This window comes from Nycticebus coucang, chromosome 12, assembly GCF_027406575.1.
Source record: "Nycticebus coucang isolate mNycCou1 chromosome 12, mNycCou1.pri, whole genome shotgun sequence".
NCBI lineage: Eukaryota > Metazoa > Chordata > Mammalia > Primates > Lorisidae > Nycticebus > Nycticebus coucang.
Genome location: NC_069791.1, coordinates 38,767,896 through 38,785,538, shown reverse-complemented (window position 1 = coordinate 38,785,538; position 17,643 = coordinate 38,767,896). Strand labels below are relative to the sequence as shown.

The window sequence follows — 17,643 nt, the reverse complement described above, 5'->3', positions numbered from 1 at the left end:
AGGAAACAAAGATCAATAAGCTATTATCACCAGACCAGTTCTGTACTCCTGCTTTTCTTAATGCCCTAGCATTTGGTAAAATATTTAAATATTTTAGTGACTCTTAAGCTAGGTTAAAAGACATGTAAGGGTTGATAGTTTGTCCATGTGTAAACAAGATTATTACTGAAGGGATAGCACAGCCAAGGAAATTAATTTTATCTGCAGCTAATCTGTGTGCTTCTTGAGGACAGGAGGCATAGCTTACTTCTTTTTTGTGTGGTTTTTTTTTTGGCCGGGGCTGGGTTTGAACCCGCCACCTGCGGCATATGGGACCGGTGCCCTACTCCTTGAGCCACAGGCGCCGCCCACCATAGCTTACTTCTTACTGCAGATGTCCATCGTATGTCTCAAGAAATGTCTCCATTGAATGATCTGAGGTCTTCAGAGCTGGTGTGTTGCATTCAGTCTCCTACTTTCAGCTATTTTCCATGGTTCCAGGTTTGATGAAAATGACTCTAATATAAGAGGTTACACATGATTAAAGATCAACTTAAGCCTATGTTTCTGAATGTATGGAAATAAAGTTGAATTTCCCCACCTTTTACATCACTAATATGTTTGTAAGGTTTTTTCAAAATGCAATTCTCTTTCGAAGAACTCTACTTCTCCATTTTAAGGGTGAGTTGGTTGTGTATTAACTATCAGTCTTTCCTTTGATATTATCTTTCCTAATGGCTAAGTCTTTCATCCTAGGACAATGTTGCCTAGGTGGCCTTCGCATTATATTTTACTAGTGATATCTAACCTTACTGTTTTCTAGAAAACTTGAGGCCATAGTTCTGTGTTTTGACTTCAGTCGATCAGAATGCTAACATGTTTCATAAACATATGGAAAACTACCACAATCTACTTTGTCTATTCCCTAAACATTTTGCTCTTAAATTTTATTAGATATTACTATCTTTATTAAACAAAAAAATAAAATAAAACCTTAATATTCTTTCACAATCTGTGTGTTCGGGATAGTTACACGTTCCTTAGGGAAAAAACGGTGGAGAGAATAGAAAGGGCGAATGATTAGGGAACCCCCTCCTGTATTAGTCTGTTCAGGCCGTCATAATAAAATACCACAAATGGGATGACTTCAGCAACAGAAATTTATTTCTCCCAGTTCTGGAAATCAGAGAGTTCAAGGTCAAGATACCTGCAAGGTAGGTTTCATTCTGAGGTCTTTTCTCATGGCATATGTGCAGACATTTTCCCACTAAGTGTTCATACGACCTCTCCTTGTGCACATACACAAAGAGAAAGCTCTCCAGTGTCTCTTATAAGGACACTAATCCTGTTGCATCAGGGCCCCATGCTAATGGCCTCATTTATCTTTACCTCCCAAAGACTCTATCTCCAAATATAGTTATATTGGGAGTTAGGACTTCAACATAGAAATTTTGAGAGGAGCACAATTGAATCTATAGAATTCTGTCCCTAGGTTGGCCCTCATGGTGTTAAGAAGAGCTATGATTCAGGCCTATAGACAAAGTTATGCTTAGATATTAATTGGGTTATACTCCAACCCACTCCTTGCAGCCGCTTACTAAGTCACACACTACTAGTGATATCTAACTTTATTGTTTCTATCGGCTATCTGCTAAGAGGTGCTAGAATCCTTGATGTGAGAATCATAGAACTTTTGGCTCAAGAATTGCTTAAGATATTTTTCAGATCCTGAATTCCAGCAGAATGGCTGATGTCAGCCAACTTGAAGACCTGCTTACAGGAACTGATTCAGCATGAGGCTGCAGTTTCCTCCTCTCTCATGCTATGACTTCTTCCTACAATTTTTAAACAATTTAGCAGTTCCCACATTTGTATCCATTACTTATGCAAATCTCTTAAAATCTCTAACTCAAAATTCCTCAGAAAGGCAGATTTGAAGTTTCCTCCTATCTTCTCATTTGGGGACCCTAGGAGGAAACCCTTTCTCTGCTACAGCCTTTGGTGTCTTGGTGTATTAACTTATGATGTAACAAGCAATGAACCAGTTATGGTTACAATTTAGTAGCTAGTTAGCCAGAAGGCCCCTTGTCAATATTTGCTCATAGCTTGGTACCTCCCTCACCATTTTGGTAGGCTTAGAGATAAGCCTCAGTGGTCGCTGGCTGCTTTGAGCCAAGCCCATCTCTGGAGCCTTCCCCCACCTTCCTTGCTGGTGGAGCATTGCGGACCTCCAGCTCACATGCTTGCTTGCAGCAGCACAGAGATGGTTCCCGGATCTGGAAACAAGTGCACCTGATGCCCTTTTTTGTCTCCTGATTACTTGGGGATGGGTCTTGTGGCCCCTCTGGAGGTCATGTTGACCTCCCAAATCTTTAGGAAAGGCTTTATTTGAGGAGACTTTCCACAGCTGAAAGGAAAGTAAAGGACACTAGCTGGGACATGTACTCTTGGGCCCTTGCAGGTGTGGGTCTGAATTTGGTTCTCAAACTTTGACTAATAAGGCCTTGTTTTTGTCTTTGTTGTGTGCTGTTGACTTGTATGTGGGAACGCTGAAGGAATCACTCACAAGCTCAGCAGGCCTAACTCAGAGAACTCACTCTGTCTGCCTCACCAGTTATGGCCAGTAAGCCTTAAAAGAATGGTCAGCAGCAGCTCAGTGGTCAGACTCACGGTGACCATCCAGTTCCTTTCCTTCCTACTGGGTTACCATCTGCTAATTACTGGCCAGAGGCTTTTAAGAGTCCATCAAAGTTGCCAATGGTGTCAAGTTTGACTTTGCCAGGTTACACTTGGATACTGAGCTAACCATTAACAGAAGTTGTGTCTTTGTTACATGTAGTGTGTAAGTTTGCCTTGACCAGTGAGGGAAATGCTAATTAATTTCTCATAGGCAGTCTGTTTGGGTGCCTTATGATATTGGGCGGCCTCTTATGATATTGGGCGGCCTTGCTATGAACTCATGAAAAGAAAAAAGATGATTTTTTTTTATACAACCTGGCCAAAGTACCCATTAGTATTATGAGATGAATGGCTTTGTAACGAATCCTTTAAATTAGATTACTAAATAAAAAAATAATAATTTAGAGATCTCTTCTTCTAAAAAAATCAATAAGATTTTTTTTAAAAAAAGAAACACAATAGTGCCATGATTAGTCTTAAAAATCATCTTGACCAAATTAAAGAACAAACATCTGATCTAAAACAAAATTAAAATCCTTTGTAAACTCAGATGCTTAGTTTAGATCCTCTCTGAGACTAGGGGAGACAACTGCCTTACCCCCAGCAGTTAAAGTTTTGTACTTTCATCAGGTTCCCAGAAATTTGTCTTGCTTTTTTGACTTCTGAGGTTTGCATTAAACCCCTTTGATGACATAAGGCTTTTAAGTTTCACTTGGGAAAGTGTCTTTGGTTAAAAGTTCAGAACCCAGAAATCTCAAGTGTTGATTCTGGCTAAAATTTGATAATAAGAAATGTAAAAGGATTTTAAAAGTCAACTTAATTAAAACCAGTTTTTATAACATATACACATACAAGTATATATATAGTTTAAAGCCATTTTTCTCTTTAGGTAAAAACTACTCAGCCTCCTAAATTCCTCTCTTTATAAAATCCTATTAATAATACTAATACTCTTATTAAAACCCTATTAACAGTATTACTGTGAAACCAATAGATAAGCAACTACACCCCCACATGAGAGAAAAACACAATTAAATTCAACTGGGGGAGAAGGGGGAGGAAGGACAGGTGAGAGGGGAGGAGAGGGGATTTGGCATGTGTGTTCACCTGATCGGCACCATGTAGGGTATACAGCACCACCACCCCCCAGGTGAATGGCTCAATTGCAACTTGAACTTAACACATGTAAACAATGTAACCTAATCATCTATACCCTCATATTAATCTGATATAAATATCAGATTTTATATATACACACACACATATTTGTGTATATATAGACACACACAGGGTGGACATAAAGTTTGTGTGCAGTTTACAATGTGAAACCATTTTACATTGCACACAAACTTTATGTCCACCTTGTATATATATGAAGTCTATTGAAAAGGAAAAAAAAAACTCTGTTAACCTTATGCACTCCCTAAGGAGATTTCTCTATTTACCTCTGTCTGTTCCTCCTTCCTCTTCCCACCCTTGATGTCCCATGAGGGGATCAAAAAATTATTAAAAATATATTCTAACAGGGATCCCTTAAGGAAAACAGAAAAGATACTCTGGACTCCTCTTTGGGATAGAGCCTCTGTTGTTCCTCAGCACATCCCAAGAGTTGTAAGTGGACACATTGCTCTCCGATATAAAACTCTGTTCTCTTTTGTATTGTGTTCTTTTCACATATTTAGCTGATTAGGTCCTAAGAGCTTCAAGTATTTTGTTGACACTACTGACTGTTCTTTGAGTGTGCCGCTGCTCTGAGCTCAGTGGAAGAAACAGAGTCCATTACAAGAAACCTATTCAAATGAAGTTGGTCTCCTTGTGAAATTCTGCTCAATCACTGTAATTTTGTGTTGCTACGGCATCCACGGTTGGGCATTTTCTAGCATGCCCTCCTAAGGGATTAGATTTTCCCTCTCTTTATGCTTTGAGCTGTGGATTATTACTTTGTCCCTTCTGGCATACGGCAATTTGGTATCATAGACAATATATAAAAACACACAAACTGGCACAAAGATTCTACAGCCTGGATTTTAACCAAACTGGCTTTTACTTTATTAAGAAGTACTCGTATATCAAACAAACAAATCTAAATGCTTTCCAAGTTCACATGACTTTAAGAATATTTGGTAAATGCAGGTAATTTTTACATCATTGGTAAAATGAGGGGTGGGGTAAGAGAGATGTCATTTGTCAGATCATCCTGGAAGAAAAGAAAAAGTTTTAGATGGAAAAAAACAAAAAAAACTCAGGTGTAATTCAGAGAGAAAAGTGCCAGAACGTACTGGAGATTCCTTGAGAAGAGGTTACACAGCAGAACAAGGAGGAACAAGATTTCAGCAGAGATCAACCCTTAGAGAAACTTGGAGTCCTATGGAAAGGATAGGTGGGAATTTTGTCCCTCACACCTCTGGTTCTAAACTGCTAGAAAGCTTCTATACCTTCCCAGCTGTAAAGTTGCTGCCATCATGAGCTGAGAGATTCTTGAAAACAAAGCCCTGGGTCGCCAGCCTCCTTGTCACCACTGACCTGAGCTGAGATGGCAGGTGCCATAGTGCTTCTTCACCCATTATGTGCCTTTGTTCTTCCCAGGGAGCTGAAAATATAAAAATAAAAGAGAGGAAAAAAGACACAGATTCAATTTGTCTCATGGTAGCTTTATTAGGTCTTTTGATTAGGAAATTGAGTCACCTCTTTACCAAAGTGAAAAGTCTCTGCTTTCTAAAGTCTTTAAATGATCACTTTTGCCAGATAAATGACTGTTCTATTACAGTGACATGCGATCCTATTTTGAAGAAGTGTTTTAAACCTTTGTTATTTGGTATGTTGAATTCCTGCAAGAATCCTTGTGAAATGTGAAAATTGTGTTTAACTTCCTTTGAGATCTCCATAAATATCTGAGATTCCTAAAATTCTGACATGTCTTATATTTTATCAGTAATTATTATGATTATCATGTTTAATTGTTGTATGCCACAGAACCAGATTTCCTTACCAATTATGTCTTTAGCCATGGCCATTCTAAGAATGTTTGTGTCCACAGACAATCTTTTTTTTTACTTTTATTCTTCTCAAAAGTAGTTTATAATCATTTACAGTCTATGATTTGCTTCATCTTTAAGGAAATGGATGGTAAGGTCTCTTACAAGTAAATACAGTTTTTCTCATAACAGTGGAAATTATGCCTTTGGACTAGGAAAAAATTGGGGACTCTACTTAAAAATCTGATATGTTCATGAAGATTACTAACCCAACATCAAATGGAACAACAATTAAGTTCGTGGGCTAAACTAACAGAGGACAGAAATACTTTTACATCTATGACTTTCTGCTTGAAACTTTCTGATTCTTTTTCCATTTTGTTTTCTAGATGTCAAGAAAACATTTTTATTTTGGGCAAAGGACATGTTTGTGGGCAAAATGTTAAGCATTTTTCTTTCTCTCTATCTGATTTCTCTAGAATTTGGTAAGTATTGGTAAGTATTTTTAATTTATGACAACATAGTTACTTGCAGATTCAATAAGAATCAATCCTCTTTTGTACCAGGACACAATTAAAGACACTGGTTATTTTATCAAGGTTTTGAGTAGAACAGCATATTTTCAGATATGCCCTGGTGGCTTTGAAGAATAGAAGTTGACTTGACAGAACTGATAAACTGTCTCTTGAAAAGTCTGGCCTGGTACCTCATATACATCCTTCCTAAAAAGCTTTCTGTTCTTGTCTTAAGCAACGATTATCACTTTCTAACAGGCTCAGGAACCACAAGATATTTTGGGACCTTGAGAAAAAAGGAATACGTTTATTCACACAGGGATTATAGGCAAGTCTGCAAGAAAATCTCTGGCTGAGATAGACTCAGGGTTTTTAAAAAGTCTCTAAGTATAGATTCCTTACCAAAAAAGTTCCAGCAAAACCCATTCCTTACCAAAAAAGTTCCAGCAAGAGCCTCTGGGGCCAATCTTCATTCTTAGGGCACTCTGTGCAAACAGGCCAAGTATAATAAGACTAAAACTTATTTTTTTAAATAAATTCCTTCTCCTTGATTTGTATTTAGTAAAAATAGGGGAATAGAAGGAGAAAAATTATGTTTCATAAGAAAGCTATAGCATACCCATTATTAGATTCTGGCCTTTTTATTGTTTTTGAGTTTTCATTATGTTCCTACAATTTGAACTGAAATCTTGGATTCTTTCCCAGCTTCACATCTCCCAACTAATGTTTCTTTCATTTTTCTGACCTGGACTCAATAAAATTGCTACCTCTTTATCAAGGCTCTACAAGTTGAAACTTATACGTGTGACATACAAATCACAGGTGACAAAAACGTGGCCATGGAGGTTCTTTGAGGCTATCATGTTAGCAACTCAACTGATTGTCCTGCACACTCTGGGAAAACTTATTAAAAATCAACTTAAACCTCACTGGATGGGACCATATGAGGTGCTGCTGGGGATTCCGTCCTCATTATAATTGAAAGGAGTCAAATCCTGGAGCCATCAAACCCAGGCAAAGCTGGTTCCCCAAGAGTTGTCTAACTCAGGCTACCCAAACACGACAGGAAACAGGAACCATGCTATGTAAGAAAAACGCCACAGTTCTAACCAGATGAACCTAGTGTGATAGCACAGTCCTACGACTGACTTCTCCAAGTGGCCCAGAATACCCACGACAGACCTCAAATTCTCCTAAAGAAAAATAATGAAAGATACTGTTGTGCTTACACTGTTATTTGCCATCACTTTTCTTGGTGTTTCTATCCACCGTTGGTTAAGCAGATTCCGTGTGCTATCCTGGCACCTTAATTACTTCAGGTGCTCATATAGACCTATAAACATAATTTTCCTTTTCCTTTCTTCTTAACCTTCCTTGATAACTTCGACTTCCAAGTCTAAAAGCAACGTTAACAAGTTCTCAGACATTGGCAAAGGCAGGAAATCCTGAGGTGCGTTATCTCAAACTTACTCTATACAAATAAACTATCCCAACCCAGAAAACAGAATAATAATACATCAGTTCATTAAATTGTGATATTCTGAGGGCTCAGGCAACAAACAATACCGGGCAAGAGAATTCCATTATTGTCAAATATGCCTCCATACAGGCCTACTGTCTCGACACATCAGCAGTCCCATGGCCTCACTCCCAGTAAATTAAACAACTCACAAAACTAAACAAGACTGAACCATGAAGCTTTCCCAAAATGGTTTGATCCTATTATCAAGGCCCTTCTTCACGACACTTACCTCAATTCCTTAATTTATCTTGTGTCCTGTGTGCCCTCTTGGGATACATCTTTATCTGCAGAGAAAATGAAATCTAAGAGTCTATAAATGCCTTGGCAGCTGTCACATAGGAGGGGTTTGTTTGCTAGAATATTTGGTCACTCCTATCTATACATATAACAATTCTGAGAGTCAGCACTGGACCAGTTCACCAAAATTCTGGGAGGTCCATTTTCAACAGTGACTCTACTTGGGGAAAGCTGGCCAAGTTCCAGTTGGATGGATTATGGACTATACTGGGCACTTCTTAGATGAATTTTATTTCCCTGGTGGGATGTTGTAACCCATGAACACATGATTAAAAATTCACCTATTACCTTAGGGATCTTGACAAATTAGATGATCCTGGCACTGGCTGCCCAGCAAAAAGAAATAGACTTTTGCCCAGATTGTCTTAGATAACAGGACTGTCCTTGACTGTATCAAAACAAAATAGGGTAGAGTCTGTGTAATAACCAATAAAACTTGCTGTTTGCATATCGACTCCTCAGTTGAGGTTCGTAAGACCACCTTTGACAAAATCAGACAACAGCTCTCAGGTAATAAGTTTCTCTTGGGACTATCTGACTGGTTTTCTGGACTTTTCTCCTGGATAATTCAAGGCTTTTTGTAGTTCTGTAAGAGCTCCTGAAATTAGGACTTTCCCTTCTACTAATAGGGCTTATAATTTAACTCGTGATTTAATGCTCAATCAAATGCTATGTTAGAACCATAGATAAGAACACTAATGATTTTGTCATGCTTAATACTGCCAAACAGAATCATTTCTCCAGTCCTAATCATGGTACCCCCTTCTGTACGCCTATCAGAAGAAACAAGATAAAGCAGTAATCGCTCTGTTCCCTTTTAATGATTGAAGAAAGGAAGACTTCAGTGGGGGGAATGGGGGAAGGAAGACCTCAAGATTGGGGAAAGGGAGACTTCTGGGTGGGATGGTGCTGAAACTATCCTCACAGGGTTAACAAGAGTTACAAGGCAGGCTTTTAGGCAAAATTTTAGTTAGACATTAATTGGTTATAAGAGTCATATAATACTAGACCCTGGCTTCACCTTGTTCCCATAGATAGGATATATGACTCGAGGACTATAACACTTTTGGCTCAAGAATTGCTTATGATGTTTTTCAGAAGATGCTGGTACTTTGAAACAAGAATCTGCCAGCCTCCTCATTTGCCAGCAAATTAATAAACTTCTCTTTCCTTCTCCTCAAACTACTTATCCTCATACTTCAGACGTGGCTTGGGGACTAGTGCCAAACTTTTGGTTACAAAGTTTAGCATTTGTGGGTGGGCCCATTGGCACCCCATAACTGCTGGAAGAGTCAGGGAGAAGCCACATGTTAAAGCCAGGCATTTTTGTTGGAAGGAACATCTTCTTTATAGGTGAGAAAGAAGGGAGCCCCACAAGCTCCCAGAGCCTCTTTTAGCCCCAGAGAATTCCTGTTTTTGTCTCCCCAAGGTAAATGCAGCTCCTCACAACCTGAACTGAGTTGAGAAGAAGGAATTGGATTTGGAAAGTGTTCAGATACAAGGCCATTTGTAGGGTAAGTTCCCTGGTGTGTAACAAGACTCTATTCCACACCTACGGGGGAGAGGGGACTCAGACCTTTCTGTTGGTTTTCTTTGTTTAGAGGCACCATTTGAGGTGGAAGTCTTGGGATTGAGTGGAACTAGTGAACATGATCTGAATTCAGAGCTCATTTGCAATTTCCAGGGACTGGGGAGACTAGGCTGCCACCTGGGAAGGGTTTCCTGGGAAACAGGAGGATTGGGCTACCCATTGGGGGAAGATTTTGAACCTTTCAGTCCTGAAAGTGGCTGAGGTTTTGTTGAAGCCCAGGGAATGAGGGGATTAGGTTGTCCATTTGGGAAGTTTTGAACTTTCCAGTGGGTTGGTGTTCATCCCCTTTGATTCCCATCACTGTTTGAAGGGCCATTTCTCTCCTTTGGATTCCTTCCAGCCCTGTGGTAGGGTAGCTGAGGCATATCCAATGTGCCATCTGAGGGGTACTTTGTCCTCTGTGGATTCCCATTTGTTTGATAGGCGCTGGCATTTTTGTGTTGAGGATCAACTGTATTGTCTGTTCATTATTTGTGAGTTTTGCTGCAGTGTAAAGAAGCTCTATCTCAAATTCCCTTGGAAAAAATTTGGCTGAATGTTGAACTTATAGATATGAACCTATGTGTAAAGAGAATGGAGTTCTGTTAAATGAAAATTTCTATTTGATTGATAAGCTGGGGCATTTTAGATTGTGTTGGAAATTCCCTATATTGTTTGTATTTAATCTTTGCAAATTTTTGTATCACTAGTGGCTAACTGGTCCACTTATAATAAAGGGAATGGTGTTATTGTAATTTAACATACATGCTGGAGTGAGGAATTGTGGCTGTTAAATGAAAATTCCCATTTGATTGATAGACTATGGAAAAGTTGATGGTTTATGTTGGGAAATACCTACATTGTTTGTGTTTTATTGTTTGTGATTTTTCCTACTACTTGTCTGGTGAGTTTTTGTATTGTGATACCACTTACCTGGAGTGTGAGAAAAAGTGCTGGCTGGTACCACTTGTATAGGGTGTGAGGAAAAGCAGTGGTTGATGGTCCTTGGTTTGTTCTGAGCTGCTGGCTCTTTCCCCAATAATTTGTTGTTTGGATTCCTAGTTTTATTTGGAGATACATTCTCAAGGGTCTTATTCATTGTCTCTTTCTCCCCAAATTAACCTCAAATGGCCTTTCTGTGCTTTTGCAAAATGGGAAATTGAACTATCTTTTTTGTAGATAAATGAGCTTTCAAGAAGAATGAAAGATAAATTCTTTAAAAATAAAGCCTGTAGCTCAGTGAATAGGGTGCTGGCCACATGCCCCAAGGCTGGTGGGTTCGAACCCAGCCAGGGCCTGCTAAAACAAACAAAATAGCCAGGCATTGTGGCAGGCACCTGTAGCCCCAGTTACTCGGGAGGCTAAGGCAAGAGAATCAGTTGAGCCCAAGAGTTGGAGGTTGCTGTGAGCTGTGATGCCATGGCACTCTACCAAGGGCAACAAAGTGAGACTCTGTCTCAATTAAAAAATAAATTAAAATAAAATAAAAATAAAATCAGGAGAATGACCCCCTTTGGGCACCTTAGGTGGTTTAGGATGCCTCTACTTGCAAGTATTTGTATAAGGGTCAAAGGCATGACAGGTTTTCTAGGATGTCCAATTCAAATGCACAAGTTTTAACTAAAGGGAAAATTATATCAAAGGACAATGCAGAGCTCAAATGGTCAACCTGCCACTACAGACTTGGAATATTGAGCCCCAAACTCTCTGCTTGAAATAAGCTTATTATTTTGTGTGTTACATGAAGTGATCTTTGCTTGTAAGATTTTTGATAGATGAGGCCTTCCTCTCTTGACAGAACTCCACAGCCAGTCAGGGTGAGACACCAGATGGGCCACAGCCTGGGAGCAGACCTGGTGGGAGGGAAGACCAGTAGGAGGAAGGACCAGCAGGGGGAAGGAACACCTGAGCCACTGCCATCTGGGCACCATGGGAAGGGCTGGGCGGGCGTCACCCAGACTAAATCTTCAACCCATGGTCGTTAGCTTATGACTCAGGGTCAGAAATGGTCTCTCCCTACCCAACAGTGAACTCGATTTGGCCAGAGGGTACCCATAGCCAGGGCATGGCAGTTAGTATGAATCTTTCACAGCTAGTTAATACGGCCTTTGACATAAACTGAAAACTGTGTGTTCTGCTGGCTATGCCAACCAAGGATCTTTTGAGATAGTCAAAAGGTCCCAGGGACCCCTACCTCACTAGTAGCCTCAACCTAATGATCCCCATAGAAGGCCCAGGTGCAAATTGACAGTAGAGGTTCACCTGGTGCCAAGCCACGTGGGAAGAAGAGGTCTGGAGGAGAGGCTGCCTAACTTCCTCCTACGGCCCTGGCCCCCATCAGCAGCTGCACACGGCACGCTGCAAGCCAGGTAGGAATGAGTGAGTCATCCGCTGCTGCTGGCGGCAGCTCAGGACCCCCCACAGAAGGCGCAGGCAGCTAGAGTAGCAGGAGATGTTCCAGAACAACAGAAACTCACCTCTGAGGGCACTAAGCTCCTCCTGAGGGATAAATAGCAGGTGAAGCGCATGGGGGACTGCCACTGCAGGGCAGTTTGCTTTAAAGTTCCGGCCCCAACACACCTGCACATCATTACAACACTGGCAAGGAGAAAGCTACCAAAAGTGAGTAAGGCCAGAGAAAATTTCAATTCTCCCTTTCAGCGGGTATGGATACATGCAGGATTGTGATGCCACTAATGACATTAGACAGAATACTAAGAGTGATGCCCAGTTACCTTTGAGGGACATGATTCTGGGACTGCAGTGGCCTCGTGGCACTGCTGGACTGCATTTCCTCAGGGGTTTAAAAGGGCTCTCCTGCCCTGTTCGGTGAGGGCTTAGCAGGGGACTTGCAGAACCTACAGTTGACAAACAGATGGACTAATAGCAAAGCCTTCGTACAGAGCCCTTTCACTAACAAATGCAGAGCCCCTCATCCAGATCACAGAAATCGGGACTTTGGCAGAGCTGCTGAGGAGTCCACTCTGTTCCTCAGCCTTGACACCCCAGTCAAGGGGTGTCCTTGACTACTGAAGATCCTTTTACTACTAAAGACTGGTGCTCTGACATTTGAGATGACATAGCCGAATAGAGACCATTTTCATAGACTTGTCTCCCACCCAAAGCTTTGGTTCAGCCTCTTCTGAGGCGCCTGCAGGAGAGCACATTGGGAGAAGGATACCAGATGGGTTTGCTGGGACCTCATTGAGAGGACCCTGTTTGCAGCTGTTGATGTGCTTGGAGCAGTCCTGGGACAGAAAGGCGATCCACTATACCAGAAGCCCAACGTGAGGAGGTCCATCCTTTTGATGATTGGCAGCTTTTGTCAGATACCCAGGCTTATATGGTGGATACCTTTTCAGGCAGAACAGAGGTTTGTCTTATAACAAAAAAGGAATCATTCTGGATTCTCACTCTATGGGCTTCTACCAAGAGATAGGGCCTTCACCAAGTTCCAGTGCCTGTATATCAGCCCAGAGCAGGAATAGGCCTCAGAGGATGACAGGACGATGGGTGGCAGCAGCCCTGACAGTTGGAGGATGGCATGCTGGTGACGGATGCCTGGGGAAGGCAGCTTTTCAGAGGCAGCTCAGCAGTTCCTCCGTAAGGAGTCACCATGTGTTACTTTATGGTGGTGTCCATTGGGGGAAACCACGCTTCCTGCCATCTGCACCTGGATATGCTACACAGTGTCCTGTGGTCACCCAGGAGCTTCTTTGAATAAACCCCCAGCAGAAAGCTAGGGAACCATTTTTCCAAGGAATTGGACATAATAAATCAAATAATCCCATAGGTCATTAAGATGATACCCTCCTTTGTAGTAGTGATAAACCAACAAGTAAACAAAACCCTTTATCTAGAACGCAAAATTACAAAGTTATTGCTGTTGCCCTCCTCTGGATAGAGGTAGCCCTTTAAAGGCAGTCTTAAATTAAGCCCCTAAGAAATAGTTTATGAGAGACCCTTCCCAGCACCCCACCGTAAGTTTTTAATATCCATGAGGAAAAGAAAATAGAGTAAAATAATATGTCAGGCTTGGTGCCTGTGGCTCAAGAGTCTAAGGTGCCAGCCACATGCACCTGAGCTGGTGTGTTCGAATCCAGCCCAGGCCCACCAAACAACAATGACAGCTGCAACCAAGAAATAGCTGGGTGTTGTGGTGGGCACCTGTGGTCCCAGCTACTTTGGAGGGAGAGGCAGGAGAATCACTTGAGCCCAGGAGTTTGAGGTTGCTATGAGCTATGATGTCACAGCACTCTACTCAGGGTGACAGCTTGAGGCTCTGTCTCAAAAAAATATAAACAACAACAACAACAAAACAATATGTCAAATGAGTGGGTCAGGTGCTAGCCACCATCACTGAGGTTTCCTCTTTCAGGTCCCTCTGCCCCAGTTGGGAAGCAGAGAGGAGGAAGGGAGCCTATGGAGTGCCTCTAACAACTCATACCTCATTAAAATAATCAGAAGGGAAACCCTGAATCCCTCATACCACAGTAAAGAAGTATAGCCCCTGGGGGAAAGGCCAGCCTTAGGTGATCTAAAGTATTTGTTTGAAATAAAGAAAAAAAAAATGAAAGTATTGATGTTTTCATTAATCTTTTTGGTTATTTGATCAGTTTGTAGGATAGAGGGATGACTCCTCAGGGAGGACTTTGCTGAGCTATTGCTTCTTCTGTTGATCTATCTTGCTGCTGGGTATGTTGTTCAAAGCTTCATTTGGTACAAGTATTTCTGTACATGATTTCTGAGTTTGCCAAAGCTGGTCTCTTGGATCACCTACAGGGTACATGTAATAGCTCTGCACTCAGAGGTCTTGTTATTTTCTAATCCAATCCTATCCTGGGCATTGAGTGCAAGCTGACAGTCTCTTTCACCTTGTCAGTTCTCACAGTTGTAGTTTTTGCTTATGCCCTTTCTCACCTGATAATATGTACCTTCCACTTAAAACATGGTCCCAGTTTGGCAGAAAGTAGCTTCATGACTATGGTTACCTCTTCCCATAGACAAGGAAAGGTAAAATTAACAGTAGGGAATACGTAACTGAGAATATTTCCCTAAAAATCCCCTTATCCTTTTGAGTAAAACCTACATCCCTGCCTTAGGCCAGTGGTTGGGAGGGGCAGGGAAGTCCCCTTTGTCCTTTGTGCCGAAGTAGATGGAATGAATCCAAGTGGAGACTGAGATTGTTTTAGCTGAAGATGAAATTTATCAGAAACTTTAAAAGTTCTATACTCCTGCTTAGAAGGACACTGGTACTTTGAGATGGGAGACTAGGGGCGGCGCCTGTGGCTCAAGGAGTAGGGCGCCGGTCCCATATGCTGGAGGTGGTGGGTTCAAACCCAGCCCCAGCCAAAAATCACAAAAAAAAAAAAAAAAAGAGATGGGAGACTAATAGCCTCAACATTCACCAGCAAATTAATAGCCTTCTTTTCCTTCTCCTCAAAAAAAAAAAAAAAAAAAACTTTTTTTCAGATCCCAAATTTCAGAAGAATTCCAACCAGTCAGAAGACTCTCCACAGGCCACCAACTCAGTGCAAAAATGCAGTTTCTTCATTCCCCCATTTTTTGACTTCAACCTAAGTTTTTTGACAAATCAGCAATCCCCATATTTCAGCCCACTGCTCATCCCAATGCCTTAAGATTCTTACTCCCACACTCTCTGGGGAGGTGGATTTGAGGTTTCCTCCCATCTACTCATTCAGCTTCTCTATGATGAAACTTTCTTTGCAGCAACCCTCAGTGCCTCCGTGTGTTGACTTACTGTGCACCAGGCAAGAAATTTGTTATGATTGCAGCCCTGCCCCCCAAATTTATGTTATTTTTGCATGGAAAATAAGTTTGTTCTATCTCAACAGCCCAAAAATCATAACCATTCCAGCATCAACTCTAAAATCTAAAGTTCAAAGTTTCATTTACATATTATCTAAATTCGATATGGAAGACACTTAAGATATGGTTCATCCTGAGGCAAAAATCCATATCCAGCTGTGAAATTGTAAAGACAGACAAGTTATGTGCTTCCAAAATACAGTGGTGGAACTAACATAGGATAGACATTCACATTTCAAAAGAAGGAAATTCAAAGAAAGGATGACAATTCTGAACTAGCCCAAAACCTAGTAAGGCAAATTTCGTTAGATCTGAAGGCTTTGAAATAATTCTCTGGTTCACAGTTGTTCCCTCCAGGCCCACTGGGACAACAGTGTTACCCCCTTGGCTGGGGCTCTCTGGAAGGATAAGTCCACCCCCGAGGTACTAGATGGTAGCATTCTGACACTCCCAAACTGAGGAAGTTTTAAAGTCCCACTCTTTGAAGCCAAGGAGGAATGAGCTATGCCCCCTGGGATTATGGGAAAGTGGCATCCCCATGATCTCTGAATTTCCTTGAGTGTCATTCTTCCCTTTTATGGAATGATAAAGCCTGATGGCAGCCCAATACTTCTATTGTCTTATTCTATAGAATCAAAGAAGTCCAGCATCCTTCTTTCATGTGATTCCATTTTTTTCTGTCCCATGTGGGGGACATCTGGCAATGTTTTTCCGGCATAGTCTCACCTCTCTTCCTAGATTCTGATGTGGTAAATAATTAAATTTGTGCTTCATATGTATACTAGTCTCCTTATCAAATGGTTTCCCCTTAGTGATCTCATGAGAATCATATGAGAATAAGCTTTCTCATCTTTTACAACATGTATAGGCTATTTTTATTTATTTTATAAATAATAAACATGTTAGGCTATTATATTTATTTTATAAATATTTTTCAAATATTTAAGTTTGGGTTCTTTTTTTTAACAATTTTTTCTTCAATTCATCTCTCTTCTGTTGCATTTTACTTAAAGTAGCCAGGAGAAACCAAGCTAATCCTTCAAGCCAAGAGAAACTAAGCTACTCCTTCAACACTTTGCTTAGAAAACTCCTAAACTAAATATCCAATTTTATTGCTTTCAAGTTCTGTCTTCCACAAGACATTAGAACACAATTCAGCCAAATTCTTAAACTTTGTATAACAAGAATTGCCTTTCCTCCATTATTCAATAACATGCTTTTTGTTACAGTCTGAAACTTCCCTAGAGTGGCACTTAATACTCATATTTCTATCAACCTTCTATTCATGGTTATATATACATTTTGTAAGAAGATGGAGTGTTCAGCTTCCTTTTTTCCCCTTTCTGCACCCTCACCAGAATGGCATCTAATGTCCACATTTCTACCAACTCTCCCTTTCCAGCAATCTCAGCTTTTCCTAGTGTGTACCTCACAACTCTTCTAGCCTCTACCCATTACTCAGTTCCAAAGTCATTTCTACATTTAAAAAGAATCTGTGTTAGTTCACTTGGGCCACTATAACAAAATACCACAGACTACATGGCTTAAACAACAGAAATTTATTTTTCACATCCTATGGGCTGGGAAATCCAAAATCATGCTGTTGGCTGATTCAGTTCCTCTCCTTAGCTGTGGGTAGCTACTTTCTTGCTGAATCCTGACATGTCTTTTCTTTTGTGTTCATGAGGAGAGAGGGACCACCAGGCCTATTAGTTAAGAGCCAACCCTTATGGCATCATTTAATCTTAATTACTTCCTAAATGCCCTATCTCTAATTACAGTCACATTGGGATTAGGGCTTCAATATGAGGCTTCAATCAGTGCACAGCACCCATTTTGATGTATCTTTTGAAGATGACCGAAAACAGTGATCTCAATACTAATTTAAAGTAATAGCCATGTGAGATGCAAGTGTTTTTGTTATTGATATATACTCAACATACTATAAAATTCACCCTTTAAAAGCATACAATGCAGTGGTATTTTAATGTATTCATGGAATTGTGCAACCATCACCCCTACCTCATTTAGAAACTCAGTACTGTTTAACAGTAACCTCTCTGTCTTTCTACTAGCCCATGGCAACCAACCACAATCTACTTTCTGTCTCTATTACTTTTGCCTATTCTGGACTTTTCATAAAATGGAATGATCAAGTGTGTGACCTTTTGTGGTCGCAATTGTTTTAAATGCTTTAAGTCACTTATTGAATCTTCGCAACAATTCTATAAAGCAGGAGGTATTATTATTTTCATCATACTGAAGATGAGAAAAACT

General features: G+C 40.6%; 1 protein-coding gene and 1 long non-coding RNA gene across 3 annotated transcripts in view; one reads left to right on the top strand and one right to left on the bottom strand.

Annotated features, from left to right (window-relative positions):
* Nucleotides 1-4,724: 4,724 nt before the first annotated feature.
* On the bottom strand, nt 4,725-7,944 carry LOC128560744 (uncharacterized). Its single transcript, XR_008373148.1, has 3 exons — nt 7,900-7,944; nt 7,378-7,544; nt 4,725-5,248 (listed from the first exon to the last, which is right to left on the bottom strand). It is a non-coding gene; the product is annotated as an uncharacterized LOC128560744 (long non-coding RNA).
* A 430-nt stretch (nt 7,945-8,374) lies between these two features.
* The window catches only part of LOC128560742 (solute carrier organic anion transporter family member 1B3-like), a 99,671-nt gene continuing 90,402 nt past the window's right edge, over nt 8,375-17,643 (top strand). For both annotated transcript variants that reach the window (XM_053554113.1, XM_053554112.1), the window contains exons 1-2: nt 8,375-8,477; nt 9,397-9,481. The gene's annotated coding sequence lies outside the window, so the exon portion shown is untranslated. The remainder of the gene's footprint in view (nt 8,478-9,396; nt 9,482-17,643) is intronic.